The sequence below is a fragment of the Megalops cyprinoides genome, chromosome 2 (assembly GCF_013368585.1).
Source record: "Megalops cyprinoides isolate fMegCyp1 chromosome 2, fMegCyp1.pri, whole genome shotgun sequence".
Taxonomy (NCBI): Eukaryota; Metazoa; Chordata; class Actinopteri; order Elopiformes; family Megalopidae; genus Megalops; species Megalops cyprinoides.
The window spans coordinates 30,639,208-30,658,132 of NC_050584.1; positions in this window are offsets into that span (position 1 = coordinate 30,639,208).

Sequence of the window (18,925 nt, forward strand, 5' to 3'; positions counted from 1 at the left end):
CTTTGCATACCAGCTGTTAACTTGAGAATAGACAAGAGATGTAGGTGTGCATAAATAACATGGCAACTAAAGCCATAACTGTAATTACACAAGTGATTTTACACTCAAGTTCTTCACAAATTCTGTTTCAAGAGCTCTGCAAACTGATATCACAGAGATGGGAAGAAAAGCCAGATTTTATAGGAAAAGACATTACAGTATAGTTTAATATGACAAGAATTGATTTCAAAGTTCCTTAATATTTTGTCACAAAGAAGCCCAGATGATGGCTTTCAGTTCAACGTCCTTGAACAAAACCAGCATTTCCTTAGCTTGGTGTCAATCAAACTCATCAGCCACAGAGAAATGTTGGGGAATGCTGGTTTGGTTTTTAATGTATGTGAGTATTATACATTAAGGTCTGAAGGACTAAGCCTTTGTGGACCCCATTCTCACTCCACATGTGATTTAAAATGTCAAACTTATTTATTCAAACTTTAAGTGGTATGCAGGCTTCTCTTTAACATTATCAAAACTGGGAGTCATGGAGCAGTATTCAGGAAAGGACTGCAGGTAGTGTTCATGAATTCCACACACCTTGAAACAAGCTGTTCTAAACAAGTCACTACATTTTTTTTCCAAACAGTAAATGGCCTAAAATGGAACTACAGAGTAATGAGTGAAATCAGTGAAAACATGTTTTCTTGACTGACGCTACCTGATACATAACCATCTGTCCTGTGGGTCCAAGTTTTTATCTAGTTTTAACTGTCCAAGAGAATAAAAACTAGTGTCCGGGTTTAAGGAGACACGCCTGCCAAAATTCTGTAATACCAGGTCAAATAAACCCAGTGATGAACCTGCACATGAAGTAATTGCATCTAAGTGCTTGGAAATGTTTAATTGTTGTTTGTTCTCACAAAACTTTACCTTTAGCTATGGGATCAATAACAAACACTCTGATGACTGATGTATAATGCATGCCTGTAACACTTGCGGTTGTGAGCAAGAAATGAGGAATGGAGTAGCTTCTTCCCTTAGTCTTTCATCTTCCTGGCTCCAATCCTTTCCCTATTAGTGGTGTCAGGTTTATTTCTCATCAGGGTAGAGTTTCTGTTAGTCAATCAGTTTTTATTAGAAGGTGCCAGCTCTCATGAGCAATCAGATTTTTTTTATTTTTTTTTTTACAGAGCAGGTCTAATTCATTGGTTAAAGTAAACAAACTGGTTTATGGCTACTAACCAGTCTTGCACTTCATATGTTTCCACTTTTCTGAAGCCCCAGAGGCAGTTCACACTTCAGCCATCTTTAGCCGTAAGAATGACAGTGAAGCTGCTTGAAAGTGTGTGATTGCATTGCTCCCTGTGTCATTGCATTGTCTAATATGCTACCACACAACTGGGATACATAATATGGGGCATGTGGCCCTGTACCAGTTCTCCCTTTGAAAGCATTGGGTGTTGGGCCAGTGCAGAAGCTGCAGTGCTGCCGCATACTTTCAGCAGAGGTCAGTCCTTGGCAATAGGGCAGAAAAATAGCAAACATTAGGGAGAACACAGAACGGATACAATTGGCCATATGGCCAAAAAGATGGGGTGTCTGCATCACAATGAGAAGCCATGATAGTGGAAGTATGGCAGGGGGATGCCACAGACATCCCTGACTGACTTACAGGGTATCGCAATAACAAAGCAATCTGTACCCAGGTACTTATGCACTTACAAGGCATCTTCATACTTTCAGCTGATGAATTATTCATTTTAAGCGCACTGCAAGGATATCAGAATTTGTCAAGTTGGAATTGTAATTAAGACTTTTGATAACAGATTCTTGTTTGATCAGAACACTGCACAAAATGAAAACCATGATAGAATTATTCAGTAATATTCAGACAGGTAAATCTGCACAAGGAAGCGTCAATATGCAGGGCAGCAGGAGACAGCATCTTGTACAATACTTCTACTTATTTAAACATACAGCTACAAATATTAAATGCATTTTATGTAGCCTTTTTGTTTTACCAAAGTAAAATGTAATTAAAATGGATTTGTGGTATGAACCCTACATGAAACTCATGCATGGGTGAACCTACACTTGCTGTGCATTTACTGTAATCACAGCAAAGGGGCTGCTTTGTGGACAAAGGGGAACTTTGATATTACAGTGTCACATTTATTCTATCTTCAAAGAGACATCAGTTGTCTTTCCTGACAGCATTAATCACCTTTATGTAAAACTATCTTAGTTGTTCTATTACCCAATGGGTGCGTATGTTGATGTTAAAGTAAATACACATATAGTTATGAGTAACAAATTGGCATTAGAAAGAAAACAATAAAAAAGCACAATTTAGCACCAATGTTTCATTGTTTTTTTTTTTTTGTTTTTTTTGAGCACAGTCATAGTGTAGTTGGGACCAATGCCTGTACACATAAAAGAGACAAAAAAACAAGAGTTCTTCATTGGACATGACACAGATGAGACATTCAGTCCAATTAAATGAAAAATTTGTGTAATTGGTACTAAAGGAAAAGGTGTAGTAGCTAGAGCCCCACTGCTCAGGCTTCCCAAAACGCCAGTGTGGTTCCTCTGTCTGTTGAAGTCCCCTCTGCCCCGTTTTTATGGAGATGAAGAGGGCTAATGGATGAGATGCACAGCAGACTCCTAGAGCGTACCAAGGCCTGTGAGCTTGGCCCTGCAGGGGCGCGCTGAGTGCATCCCTCATCATGTCGCACTCTGCACGGCAATTAAACCAGCGTGGCTTTGTTGCTCACATCCTTCTGCGCAGTGTATTTCTGTGGGCTCCTGATGCATACATAAATAATAAAAATACAGACAAGACATGCACAAAGTCATATGCTTCACAAGGAAATTTGCACTTGGAATGTGCACAAGTACCGCACATGTTGTGAGACATTATTCAAATGGTAAAAAATATGACTTTCAGTGAAGACAAACAAATGATAAAGCAAGAAGCTAAGAAACTAAGGAGCTGGACATGAATGCAAATGTGCACAATAGTATCACTAAGGGGACAGTGCTATTACCTAAGTTGTGCATAGAAAGAGAGTGGTCACAATCTACTGCAGAGACCAAACCATGGTTCTTTAAACATGGCATTCACGAGAGCGGTTTATCTTCTGGTGGGCTGCACAGCCTGTGTCCAGGCTGCTGTAGATCAAAACCAGTAGAGCCCCAGGGACACAAGGTCATGGGGCAGCATCCTCTTTTCAGTACCCTTCTGCAGATGTGGAATGGGAAACTCAGAGTCCTGAGAGTGCTCAGGAGAAAGGATTGGAAAATACAAATTGTTAGATCACTGCCTGCTGTGTGGACCCTATTAAAAACAATGAGAAAACCAGCAGGCAGTCGATCTACAGACTGCTACATGTTCCTTTGATGTAGCTGGCAGATGACAGCAAACATGAAGTAACTTCATAAAGAGGTTTTACTCTTCAACTGTCATGCCCCTTTGCAAAATGCAAGGTAAAATAAAAGATGCTGTGGCAGACTGACATTTTGCATTTGCCCCTGCGTTTGGCCTCCTATTTTCAATTTTCCCATCTGCTTGAATGTATTTTTTTCCATGTACTAATAAAGGATTACTGAGTTATGGCACTGCTCATTTAATTAAAACCCATTCTAAATTTGATAGCTCATTTTAGATATTGATCTTATCCTCATTTAAACCCTGCATTATCTGTCTGTATATTTGACATCTCACACAGGAGCACCAAAATCCAAAATGTTTTACATGTGGATGAATCTAAGTACTACCCCTACTACCCCCTATTCCTACTCTCATTTAAACTGTACCTCCAAGTGGCATCAGATTATCAATGATACATTTATGCAATGATAATGTTTAACAGCTGAAGCTTACACCTTAAAGCAGATGCATAGGGTACAGTTCATTCCCCCATCTTTACGGCTGCTCCCAAATCGATTACACAATGCGTTAATTGGTGCTCTGCATTTAGTAACATAACTTTATCACTTGCCACACAGTAAGTAAGCCTGCATAAGCATACACAATGAACTATTTATGACCAATGTATCATTAAATTGCTCCTCTGATCAGTTCTTCCCCCACTTCCAACATGTCCCTGCTCATGGCATTATTAGTGGGGGAAAATGTCAAATCTCTGTAACCTCCTCTTTATAGCTTTTCTCCCATTCAATGGCATGCACCTAGATTCATCAACTGATGAGGCCTGAGAGGGAGACTAAAGATCAAACTTGTTAATAAAAGTCAAAGCCATTCAGTGCCGTGAAGCAAAAAGAAAAAAAAATAGCACACCCCACCTTAAAATCTGTGCAGGTGTGAGTGAGTCAGAGCACAATTCATTTGTCTGCCTAATTACTACTGAGACAAGCTTCACATTTCACCTACAAACTCGACTAATGAGCAAATTCTACTTTCCACCAAATTAATTCTTGTTAACATCCCCACTCTGGAGCCTAGCTTTTCATTTGGAGTGAAAAGGCAGAAAAGTTGTTACTGGTGTTTAGTCTCCTCACAAATAACGCCTTTTCAGCAAGACAGTAATTGCTGGTCATAGTTGCTCTCCAATGGTCATTATGACCTTATGGGGGGTCACATCTAAATGGGTGTAATTTCCTGACTGCCAGGCTCTTTTGTGTGTGGCATTAAGAAAGTGTTATCAGAAAAGAAACAAACAGCCCACCTCTGTTTGGAGAAGCAACATTTTTTCTTTACGACTGGAATGTGACAAATGTGTGAAATGAGTCTTTCACCCTTCGTTGTGAAAACAATGAGGAACTGCTTGGCTACTGTTGTTTTGGAGGTTTAAAAGTGATTATGTAGCTACTGTATTCAACTGCAATTATATGCAGTAGTTATGCAGTTAAGACTGGGATTTAGGTATACATACATACAGTACCAGTCAAAAGTTTGCGCACATCTGTTTAAGGCAATGGGAAACATGCATTCAAATACATTTTGATCTAAAGACGTATGCTTAAATGATTGACATTTTTTTCTTAGACAAATATAAATTGTGGAAATGATGGCTATGTATGAATTTCTTTCCAAAAAATCAAAACATTTTAATTAAAAAAACATATTTTTGGCTACTTTGAAGAATTTAAAATATAATATAGTTTTCATTTGTTAAACACTGTTTGGTCACTGCATAATTCCATTTGCACTATTTAATAGTTACAATGTCTGTATTATTATTCTAAAATGTGGAAAATAATAAAAATATAGACAGGCATGTCCAAAATCTCAACTGGTACTGTATTACTGTATACATACATACACATTGTATATTTATACAGGGGAAGAATTTTCCACACACAATTGAATCTGCTTAATGAAGTCACCTTCTTACAAAAACAGGAATGCACACACTCACACACGCACGCACACACACACACACATGCACGCATGCACACACACACACACACACACACACACACTCATACTGTATTTCCAACTTATTAATTAAATACAGAAGCTTTTTTATATATTGAAATGCTATAAAACCATAAATAATTAAATCTCATTAACTGAAATGTATATCTCATACACCCCCAACCTGAAAGAATTTTCTTCACCAATGGAATCAGTGTTATGTGAAGTTACACAAACCTTATAACTTAACACACACACTTAGTTTAAATTGGTACTCTTGCAAAAACCTGTCACTTCATATGTTTTATAATTCACACGAGACATTACCTTGGTAACCTCCCAAAATTCTCCCAAAGTAGAGGTACCCCAGAGCTGAACCCCCTGTCAGCTTCCAATGATGTAAATGAACTAAAACAGCCATTGTTGCAAGTGAATAGACAGTAATGTAAGAACGAAATATATCTACAAGGTGCCTGGTGTCTTGTGATAGCAGACCTGTGAAATCTTCCATATAACAAGTACTTCTTTATTTACAAGTCTTAGTTGTATGGAATGAATGTATGGAAAAATTGATCTCTGAGACTTAAAGTGACATACATGTTGTCCAACATATCAAACTTTGAATATATAGTCAGTATTTTTCTGAGAGTATTTTGAGTACTTTCCTCTCATAGAAATCCTGAATTGAATTTAAATTAATAGTTGTGCCTACAAAAAATGTGTTTTGTAGATAATGTATATCCTTCTACCACAATAAACTGCTATACTCTATTTTTAATTTTCTGTAAGCATTTTAAATATGTGTAAACATACACTTTTAACTACTTGAGAAAGTACAAAACAATTTGGTTACCAAGTTTAATGTCAAAATAAATACGGCAGTGACTCATCTATAATAATGGACTGATATGGTAATGATTTTTAGTCTATTTTATTGTTTAAATTTTTTGTTGTGCGTGTGTGTTTATAAATATCTCATCTGTGCTCCCCCTCTGAACTGAACTCCTTGGAGAACAATGATGATGACAATGAAGAAATTATTTTATTCATTTCTGTTCCTATATTTTACATCATCTGTCATTGGGCTCCTAAAGTGTTATTATAACATTCCTCTCCCAGTTCACCCAGATCAGGAGAGGATTAACTGTCCCATAATTCTCCACATTTTTTTTTTCATAACAGGTCACAACTTTCAACACCTCACACACATACACCTTGTGTTTCAACAGTTAAAGCTGGTACTCTCAGACCTCAGAGTAAAGTAGCCTTTGGCTTTTCTGAGTGAGTAGGATATAGAGGGGGCCAGAATGGAGAACTTCAGAGGAAAACACCTGAGATTTTCTAGCTCCATGGATATGCCTGTAGTAGAGCTGGAACTGAATGATGACACTCATAAAGAATCATAAAAGGAGTCGACACTTTGTTATGTGGCAAACCTCTGTACAACAGCTCTAAAGAAAATAAGGAAAAAGACTGTACTACTGAAACAAGCTGCACAGTAGGCAAATACAGTTTATTGATGGTCCTTTCCTATTATCCATATGAGTACATGCTCCCTATCCTCTCAAGCGTAATAAATCAAAAACTGAAAGAGCACAATGCACACCCATTTCAAGCTGTCACCAGGGCTGGAATACTCTGCGGTTACATATTATGCGCCCCTCGATTATTATACAAAACCCTTCTAAGGCCACATCGCTTCATTTACTACAGATCTCAAAATCTCCTGAGGTAAAGAGTGACCTTTTACACATGCTTACCTGAGAAACATCAGAATGCCTTAAATTACTGCATCTAAAATATTAAGATGACTGGAAACACAGATGGAAATGATGCCATATCTGGGTGCTGAGACATTAATGGACATGGATTTATAGAGTAAACTCATTAAGACATGACTCTGAAAGTGCCTGTCTTTCTGCAATCCCCCATCTCCCAGTGTGCTGGCAGTAGGGGGTTAGAGCAGACGGCATGGCATCTGAACCCCCCCAGCTCTGCTGTCAATCTTCAGAACATGTAATGTCTGCCCATTCACCTGAGAATTCCTTTGGTAAGTGAAGCTGGTCAGCAGTGCTGGCCACAGACGTTTGGCAGCAGTGACCTTTAATTCCAATCAACTGTGTACAAATTACCTCAACATGCCCCCTCAGAAAACAGCCCTGAAAGAAACTCTTGTTAGATTGTTGCCACTTTGGTTTTTGTGTGCCAGTATTATCTACTCACGGCTTTAATGACTCCCTGCTGAGAGAGGCTCTGTGAAAGTCTTGGCAGTCAGACTAAGAATAGCATTAAACACAAGGTTATCTGGGCATTACACTCACTGTAACATGCAATTAACTCTTCTCTTCCATTTTCATTACACAATTATTCACTAATGTCAATTTAATTTTATGCATTGTTCTACATGACCGAAGGCTGATTACAGGGCCTTTTCACTTCAATATCCCAAGTTAACCGGAGCCAGCCTCACTTGGGGCAGACTAATTGCAATTTAGCCCTGGACAGAACCTTTCTCTTTAGTCCTCCAGTAATGGAACAACTGATTCCAGACAGGTAACAAATGGAAAGACAAAGTGTTGTTATACTGAATGTACAAAAAAAAAAAAAAAACAAATGCCTTGCTACTAAGTGTTTTCTTTGTGATAACAGAGCAGCAATCTTTGCATTCAGAGTCTGATAAACAGCAATATGCTCCCTGCTTACACTCTTTTCCCTTTCTGTTTCTGCATTTCACTCCTAAAATGTGAAACAAATGTAATATTAGTCAAAACTGAAAATCTATGAAATTTTGTCATATTTACTGTGCTAATATTCTTGTTGAAGAGGTATTGTGGGCATGAGCTACGTTTCTGCTTAGGAATGTAAGCTGCGGCAGGCTGATTTCAAGGTCACTTGTGTTAACCATATGAAATGCAAGGGCAACTTGATAATGAAATAAAAAGAGAAAAAACCTATATCCACAAATGTAAATAATTATGTATAAAGTCCCACACAGCTTCAATCCTCCAACCTTGCTGTTATTTATCTCAGACAATTTAGCTGAGGACAAGGGTTCTTAAACGAAACAGATTTAATAATTAAGAAGGGCGCTGATCCTCTGACAGGGTAAATGATTCCTGAGGGCAACACATAGGGAAGAGCATCCTACTGACATCTTTTTCCACTGTGGGTAGGTAAATTGTTATTTAATATTTTTTTCTTTCAGCCCAGTTCTGTTGATGAATGCAGAAAGGAGTCAGTAAAAAATAAGAAGTAAGCTTACATCCTCATCCTCAGTCTTTTTTAGAAGTAGGGCTTATATGTAAGCTATGTATGTGTGTGTATAAGTGCATGTGTATGCGTGTGTGTGAACTGTGCACAAGTGCCTTTGCTCCCTGTATTCTGGTGACACTGTGGTGATCCCCTCAGTAATATTCTGCCACCTGTTTCATTCCTCCCTCCAGTTCATTTGATTTATTTGACTAATTTCAAATGGATGTGTAAATACACAGTCTATACGTGCATAAACAACAATGACTTTTATATATCACAAAAACAGGTGCTTTTGCCCCATTTGGACACCCCCATCAGAAAAAAAAACAACTTTTTCTCTACTTAGGCATGGTGCACACTGAGGTAAATCTCATCTGTTCCAGCTAGACGCATCCCTCCAAGCCTTCCCCACTTTCAATAGGCCATCATTAACCTTTCAGTTTCAACCAGCTGATGATAATCAGCCTCTGCCATCTCAGGGTTTATTAAAGCATTAAAACAACAACTGCTTAGGCTTTTCTCTCCCCTTCTCCAGAGGGAGAGCAGGGTGTACTGATGCGATAATTAAATCCTCTTTACAAACCAGGAAATCATTTCACACCACCCTGTCGCAGTAAGTTAGAAGACACCTTGTTGAAAAACAGGGGAGGCCTGTGCTCAGCACACACCTGGTAGCTAGTGGATGATTAAAGTGTGTAAATTTTAACACTACCTCAGGCCAAATGGACCATCTTTTATGAGCTAAGATCCACATCAAAGTGACGGAGTTCAAAAAAGAAGAACTGGAGAACAGACTAGAATTTTAATTCAGAATAAAGTAATGACTTTACAGAAGAAAGTATTACAGGTCTGAAAATTCAATTATATATATATATATATGCAATATATATATATAATTGCAAACCTGCATACAAATTCATCACAGTACAATTTTCCTTTAATTATTTGATTGCTCAGCTCATTTGATTTAAACCCATCTTAATTGGGGCGCACGGCCCTCTGGCTCATTGCATATTAATCTAAGCACATTAGGTTAAAATAGGCGCTGAGCTGACAGCTGTCTATATGGATCAAAAAACAAACCAAACCAAAACAAAACAAAACAAAAACATGTTCATGTTTTGCATACTCCTTAGCAATTAATAAAGATGAGGTCTTTTTCAGCTTATCCAGTTTTATTGCAGCTGAGTTTTCTTTCACTTTTTCTTGGCTGATACCTGAACCACCTAAAAAATGTTATTGTTTTTCTGCCTCCTGAGGTCCATCCTTTGCCATAATCCTTAATTTCCCAATCCATCCGGGAAAGGGCTGCCTCTTTGACCTACTGAGATATGAACTTTCCAGTATGAATCAAAAGAGGAGATGAAGAGAGTCTAAATCTCAATCTGGGTTTCCACTGAGGTTTCTCCAATTTTACATAAACAAAAGGTTTTGGAAAAACTGGATCTTTGGCAACTATCTGGTTGTTTTTACTCTCATTAACTGATTGGCAATAGCATAAATAGTTTAGAATGTTTTGTTTTCTATGAAACTATGAGTCAGTTTTCCCTACTTACATTGGCTGGTATATGAAAACACTCTAGATTTATGAATCCACCAACACCAATAGAAATATGAAGAGCATATTTTGAACAAAATGACAGCATGAAAATGATCAGATGAGATCACACATGAGTAACCGTGTATTTCTGCTTTGTGTATTAGTATGGCAGAGGGCTGTGTGTTTTTTTTAAAACAAAGATTCTGGCTACATTAACTGTTGTTTTGAGATAGTGTGGTACCTGTCTCTTAAGGTTTTCATATGCCTTCATTACAAAGGCTAATGGTAAGGCCTGGCCTTTTATATATCCGTAAGCAATGAACAAAATAGGAGGGTGATATTATAAATATGATTATCACCAGTGCCAATTGACTAGATTTCATGAATACAAAATTAAAATAAATATTCAGATCAAATTTTATGGACAGTAAGACAGACCTGAGGTTAGATGAAAAAGTGATCCAGCAACAGATTTGGCTTTTTGCTCTCATGTGATTTATCAGTTCTTGAGCTGTAACTTTGCAGCCTGAAAAGTATTAAATAAAGTATTAATATGGATAAACATCCACTGCATGGTTGCACAATAATGTAATCTTGAAAACTAAAGCAGAACACCTAGTTAAATTGAACAATTTAGATAATGAAAACAAATCATGTCGTTACACTTTGTAAATGTAACATGGTGTAAAACCTGAAACAATCATATCCCTCTTAATCATTTGCTGTGCTGTGATTTCAATAAAGGGGTATGATATCTTTCAGACTGTAACATGCATTTCAAACACACAAGCTATTCACTTGTGAACTTTATAGACATTTGTTTTCACTGTATCTGAAATTGCAGCTCCATATTTACAGCAAAACAGTTACTTCTGGAGAGTACTCAACTTGGTTATTAAAAATAATTAATCTTTAAAACCTTTCACAGGAGAAATCATCTCAGAGCCTTTTCTGCATTCAATCAGCTGCAACCAGTGAAGCAGAGCACCTTGGAAAATGAGATCTTCAACAGAAACAAATGTTTAGAGAAGCTGATCCCATTAATTCATTACATCCATATGTGCACTGTTAAATGTTCCAGCTCAAAACAACCTTCAGACACACCTGTTGCCAATTAATGAGTGCTCAGCATACTAATTGAAAAATGCTGATAAAGCAGCAGAGAGCCTTTATGGGGTGCAATCTTGGCTAATTTATGTGTTTTGTTCCCTTTTAATTTTACCCAACATCTACAGGTAAACTATGGATAAATAAAACCTTCTGGTGTAGAGTGACTCACCAACTAAGCACCAACCAAGAGCCACAAAAAATGTGAATGTCACCAGTCACTACTCCATGCATGAACACACGATTTTCAGGCCGTTGCTTATTTAACATCCCTTGTGCACAGCCAATGTCGATGGTGGATATTTTTCTTGCCTGTAGGTGCACATAACTCAGTGGAGTGGAGGCACTAATTAGTCCCTTTTACAAATGTTTTTGCCTTGAAAAATATCACTAGCATATTATAAATTTATTGGCAATGACAGACATCTGCTAGCTAGACAGATAGTTACACTGCTTTACAAGAAGTGACAATACAGCCACATGAGTGCCTTCAGAATAGCTCAAACATACTTAAGAGCTATGACACCTTCTAATACTCCTCTACTATTTGTGCTCCTCTGCTGCTGAAGCAAGCCAGCTAACTTAGCTTTTTTTCTGTTGTTAGCCTGGTACTTAGCTCCTACTTGGGCTAATAATGGTAACATTTATTAATTTGGACAAGTTTGGTGCAGGGTAGTTACATTGCCAGGCAGTGTAAACTATGAATAACATTGGTTGCTTGCTAGTTATAATATTAAAACTGGGCTATAATAGCTGCTGACAAGCAAGCTAGCTGTGGATTGCGGGTATCTCGTTAGTCTGTCTGCTACTATAGGTGCTGAAAAGCTAAAACGTAACAAGCTATCCCGGGTTCTTTTGCTTCTGCTGCAGAAGCTTCTAGCTACTGTATTCAGGGAAGTTGGCAGTTAGCTAGCTGTTTACAATGTGAGCTAACCATGACAACGTTGATTAATTTGTCCCTTTGTGATTCAGGGCGTAAATGGCAGACTAGCTAGCTTGCTAGGCAGTGTGAAATATGAATTGGATAGAGTGCTTCTCACTTACTAGGCTATAATAACAGTAGACATACTAGTCAGTTCTGTAGCTAGTGAAATCAGGTCGATTTTGTTAGCGTGATTAGCTCTACTTTCACAGCATTTCATATGGTTACTCAGAATGAGTCACATCTCCCTTCTCGTGACAGTCATTCGCACAATCAATCTGTCATAACATCTGTGCTCGAGAAAAAGTAAGTAACCAATTTAGGGTATTTGACATACTGTGCATGTATGGGAATGAAAATGTAGCAATTAAGGACTGTCAACACACTTGACCCCACCAGATGAAAACTCTTATCTGAAACATCTTTTTTGCATACTTTTTATTGCATTAATTATTATTTTTTTTAATATTGTTGTCATTAAGATTTGTCATTGTATTTGTCTCTTTGTTGCAAAGTTTGGAAGCCAAACTGAGAACCAGTAGCCATCCTGGGTTTTGTGGCCTAGTTTCTGTCTCTCTCTCAACACACACACACACACACACACACACACACACACACACACACACACACTCACATTAACACCATCATTCTGTCTCTTTCTCTTTTTCTCCTCTCTCTTTCACTGTTTCATTTTCCTGAAACTGAAGAGTCAGTTATAATGTGTTTTATTAATAAAAATGTTTTGTTTGAAATTCATAAATGATGAATTTATTTTGATCTGTAGTGATGATCATGTGTAATGGTTTTTGGGAGAAAAACAAGATAGTCTTGATGTTGCATTTAAGATGCAATGTTTTGTGTCCAAATAAACACAACATTCAAATTTTTTCAAATAATATCACTCATAACCCAGAGATTGTATGGAAGGTTAATAAACCATTAAAGGCGTAATATCTGTGACCTTTCTCTCCCTCAGGTTACACAGAACAACATCTCCAACCTCATGAGCTGTGCTGGACTCCTTATATTGTTGCAATTTCATAACAGATATGACACTGTTGCTTATCTTGATTTTCAGTGGATTTAATGGCTGTAAAAATAAAATGGTTATACATTTATAATAGCATATTCATATTCTCTTTTTATTTCATCTATTTGAGTGATTTATAAAATATAGTAAATATGTAAATAAAAAAAAACAAAAACACTTTGCATTAATGAATAGGCTACCATTTTGCTTAAGTTAAATACAATTAATTTTATCTGTGCAGAACTGTTTGAATAGACTTATCTGAGAATTCACAATTTTACATATGTTAATATGGCATTCAGTATATTATACTAAAAAGGACATTCCAGTTTTGTAAACACTAGTCTTATTGGTGTGATGGTATTAAGGTATACAAATTATATCTGAAGAGTGTTGTTTTTATCAAATATGTGATGAAAAGTATTGATTGTAAATTTTGATGTTCACGTTCCCATAATTCCCCTTTAATGATGAATATTGTGTAATATGGCAGATGTTGAATATAGCAGTTTTATGCTATTAACATCCTGCTGAAGTATTGACTACTGCTGAAGAGTTCCCCTTTTCCTGTTACTTCTGAGATGTATTGGTCTTGCCTGGAATTCTATCCCATTACATGGTGTGATGAAAACCAAAGTTAGGGTGAATTTCATTTCATTCAGTTCCATGATGAACAATTTATAAGTCGAAAACCAGTCATTGTCTGTGAAGATTTTCAATTAATGAATTGAATTCTGCATGGAATTGACCCCAACTCTGTTGCAAAAAAGAAATCTTCATGACAATATTAGTTACCATTAAACAAGTGAATTTTAACAGTAAACAAAACGATGTCTTCTTTAACATTAAAGTAAATCAATGCAATTTTTTGAAAAAAAAAAAAAAAACAGGTGGTTCAAATTCAGTTTAATGACATTTACGGAAGAACAACAGAACAGACAGAACATACATTGAAAATAAAAAGCTAATTAATAGTAGGCTAATAATATTCAACAACAAGTTAACATAGGAAAACACTCTACTGTTAATCAATACCAGCTAATGGTGAAATACAACATCTTGCACATGCACCAAGACATGATAAATATCATATAGCCTACTATTTAGATAATAAAGAACTATAGCCTAAGCCGATAAGCTACAATGTGGGCTAACTGGAATAATATGGTGCTGTACCAAACCGTAATGTGGTCAGCACTACACAGAAAAACAACCAATGTAACGAACCTATATCATGAAGTCTACCTCTATAGCACAGTGGGTAGCACATTATGTTCGTATGAATAAAACTGAGGGGTCAGAATAGTGAAATGGAATGTTGACAAAGTGGTGCTTTTGATTTTTCAGATACAGTGAACGAGGGAATAAACATGTTACTATAAAAAGTACTATGTTTATAATAATTCACCAGCGAACAGACCAATAATGTATGCGGGGCCAATTTATATTTGACTTTCAGGGAGTTTTGCATCCCTGTCCCATGAATAGCAAGTTGTTCTCCAGGTTGGGGGCTTTGCAACAACTCTATCATAAAAAGTAACTGTTGCAGATACTGACACAATGGTTGTGTCCCCAAAGCAGCATTTGAAGGGAGCGTTTTCACTATTTTCACCATTTTGCACACTTGCCATTCATAGGCGTGTCCCAAACCAGTCATCATAAAGTCATCATAAAATGCACCCTTCTAAAGTGCCTTATTTTGGTCAAATTTTAAGGCAGCATCCGATGTATCCTTCGCCAGGTAGGGTATCCCATAAGTCTTTGCGATTACCTCAGGCTTCTCAACTTCCATTAAATTAGTAGCGGAAAACGCCACAAAAGTAGATGCAGTGGTAACAGAGGAGCTCATTATAATGTCCGTATACAGTGAATTTCTTGTGGTTATATCTGAAAAATACATTGTAATTATTTAATAATAATGTATGTAATGTTTTCACGTCTCAGTGAGCTTTCTGTTAAATAGCTAGCTAGCTTGCTAGTAATCACATTACTTTCCAATAGAACATGCTAGCTATCTAGCTAATGTAGCGGTAGTTTGGTTGTCCATCGAACAAAGGTAAAGTCTTTTACAGCTACTGAAATACTTAACATGATAATCTGATTAAATTGAAAAAAGTAACTGATCTAGTGGCTAGTTATTTAGTTATTTTCTCTCCAGATTCTCTGCGATCTATGACGTCATCCTGCCTTCAAGTGTGTCCTGATTTCGTTGCCTTTGTTGCCTTTTGAGGACCCTACTTTATAAGGGTGCTCACTTCTGAAGATGCAGGCAGCAGGCATCTGACTTAGTATTGGGACACAGCCAATATCTCTACCAACTACTAAAAGGTCTAATGTAGACTTGAGCCAATCCAATGGCAGTATGACAGTAAGGAACTCAGATGTGCAAAGGATAGTTTAATTGGACCAAAATACACTACCAAGATTGGAACATGGAACGTCAAGAACAGTGAATGAAACCTCAAAGACAGCAAAGGTCATCAAAGAGATGAAAAGATATCAGATAGATTTACTTGGAATTAGGGAGTGTAGATGGGCTGATTTAGGGTGTTTTACCCACAACATGGGAACATTGGTAATCCTGGCCACAAATCATCCCATACACATAGTGTAGCCTTAATTGTTCAAAACAAGTTGGCAAACACCTTGACTGAATGGAAGCCTATTAGTCCTCGACTGTTGTGTGAACGCATCTATGCAAAACATTTTAAACTAACCATCTTACAATGCTCCAACTGAAGACACTGAACCAGATATCAAAGATGACTGGCATGACCAATTACAATCTGTGGTGTCATGTGTCCCTAAGCATGATATGTTAATAATGATGGGAGACACCACTGCTAAAGTTGGTGGTGACGACAGCCTAACCCCAAGCACAATGGGAAATCATGGGCTGGGAGAAGCAAATGACAATGGAAAATAATTTGTTGGATTTTGCACCAAAAGCAAACTTGTAAACAGAGATATGATCTTCCCACATAAAGATATTCACAAACTGACCTGGATTTTGCCAGACAAGAAGATGAACAACCAGATTGATCACATTATCACATACCAAACTTTTAACAACATGTCTCCTGTCCAACTAGAGGGGCAAACACTCTGGACTACTGTTATTCGCAGTTTAGGAATGGCTACAAAGCTAACTCGCTACCAGCCTTTGGTAAATCGAACAATGTTGCCATCTTTCTCATACATATAAACAAATATAAATATAATATAAATAATATAAATATAATAGAATATAAACAAAGTGTTATGTCCTGGGGCATAGACGTAGGCTTGCACAGGAAGCTCCGAGGAGGCGGGTGGTGAAACGCTGGTCAGACCAATCACAAGCTGTGCTACAGGACGCGCTAGACAATGTTGACTGGCATAAGTTCCAGGCAAGTTCTGCTGATGTCAACGAGTTCACGGAGGCAGCAGTTAGCTTCATTAGCATGCTGGCTAAGGAAGCAACACACACTGTCACCATAAGGACTTTTTCCAACCAGAAACTGTGGGTGGATAAATCCATCTGAACTGCAGTGAATGCACACATGGCTGCGTATAATGCGGGACTCAAGTGCGGGACTCATGCGGGGGGATATAAGCGGGTATAAAGTGGCGTGCTACGCTCTTGGACGTGCAGTGAGAGCCGCTAAGCTCCAGTACAGAGACCGGGTGGAGTCTCATTTCCAACTGAATGATCCTGACGCATGTGGCAGGGACTGGGGACTATCAGCGACTTTGGAAGCAAATTCCTTGCCGCAGGAATTATTGACTCTTCTCTGGCTGACGAACTGAACTCTTTCTATGCGCGACTCGAGGCTAACCGCACTAGCACCAGCCTGCCGATTAGCACTGCAGTGAGAAGCAGTCCTGTCAGGGATGAGTGCGTGATCACCATCTCGGAGGTCGAGGGTCGGAGGGCTTTGAAGCGCGTCAACATCAGGAAGACGGCATTTCTGGCCATGTGTTGAGATCCTGTGCCGATCAGCTCTCTGGGTTGTTTACTTCCATCTTCAACGAGTCATTAGCTCAGTCTGTGGTCCCCACCTGCTTTAAAAAATCAGTAATTGTCCCTGTGCCGAAGACCAATAAGCCCTCATGCCTGAATGACTATCGACCAGTAGCCCTCACATCTTTAGTAATGAAGGTTTTTGTGGGGCTTATTAAAAACATCATCTTCTCCTCCATCCCCAACACTATTGACACACTCCAATTCGCTTACCATCCTAATAAGTCTACTGAAGACGCCATCTCTCATGTCCTGCACACCACCCTTACACACACAGACAGAGAAAAAGGGAACAAAGTGAGGCTGCTGTTTACTGATTATAGTTCAGCCTTCAACACCATAGTCCCACACATGCTGGCCTCCAAGCTCAAGGACCTTGGACTGAATGCCCCCCTCTGTGACTGGGTTCTGAACTTTCTTACAGGCAGACTTCAGGTAGTGAGAATGGGCCAGTTCACCTGTAACACCATCACCCTGAGTACAGGAGCCTCACAGGGTTGTGTCCTGAGCCCTCTACTCTCTATATACACACGACTGTGTGTCCTCTCACAGTTCCACTTCTATCATCAAGTTTGCTGATGATACAGTGGTTCTGGGCCTCATCAACAACGATTAGACCACCTGCTTGGACGAGGTGGAGAAGCTGATAACCTGGTGCCAGGCGAACTGTCTCCATCTGCACATCAGGAAAACCAAGGAGCTGGCTGTAGACTTCAGAAGGAGGCAGCAGCAGACTTACACCCCACTCATGATAGGCAGGACCCAAGTGGAGAGAGTAGGTAGCTTCAGGTATCTTGGAGTACATATCACTGAGGACCTGACCTGAACTAATCACATCCAAGCTCAGGTAAAAAAGACCAGACAATGGATGTACCACCTAAGACTGCTGAGGAAATTCAGGGTCCCTCCAGTGATTCTGAAAACTTTCTATACTGGGGCTATAGAAAGTATACTGATTCAGTGCATCTCAGTGTGGTACGCAAACTGCTCTGTCCAGGACCGCAAAGCCCTGCAGTGGTGCGCTTAGCTGAGTGCATTTCCAGGACTGCCCTCCCCTCTCTGCAGGACATCTACACAAGGTGATGCAGTACCAGAGCTGTCAAAATTATTAAGGACTCCACCCATCCCAGTAACTGCCTGTTCAGCTTGCTGAAATCTGGCAAGCACTTCCGCAACCTGATGGCCAAAACTGAGAGGCTCAGGAGGAGCTTCATCCCCCAGGCCATCAGACTCCTCAATTTGGACATGCTGGCCACACTAATCTTGAACACAAACTCAGGACTTCAATGATGTGGTTGTTACTTTCCTGCACTCACTTGGTACTTTCTAGTTTTTATTCTTACAGTACATATTTTTCCTTTTATCTATTTGATCTATTTTTAGCTAATTTATGTTTATCTCTCTATTTTGCACAGTCTAAGGAGTTGGACTAGTTTTACATTTCACTACAAGTTGCATACTGTTTATAACTGTGTATGTGACAAAGTTCTTGAAATTATTATCAATAGTAGATGGTGAAGCTTTCTTTGAGATGCCTGCATCTGCTGTGGAGCGATCACCATCTGTTACATTGCATAAAATCATAAACACCTCAATGTGTCAACACTAAAGTGTCCCTCAGTACGTAAGGGATTTGTAATTGAGTTGAAAAATCACTTTTCAGCACTCTCTAAAGTGGATCAGGCTGAAAAGCTGGATGTGGTACAGCATTG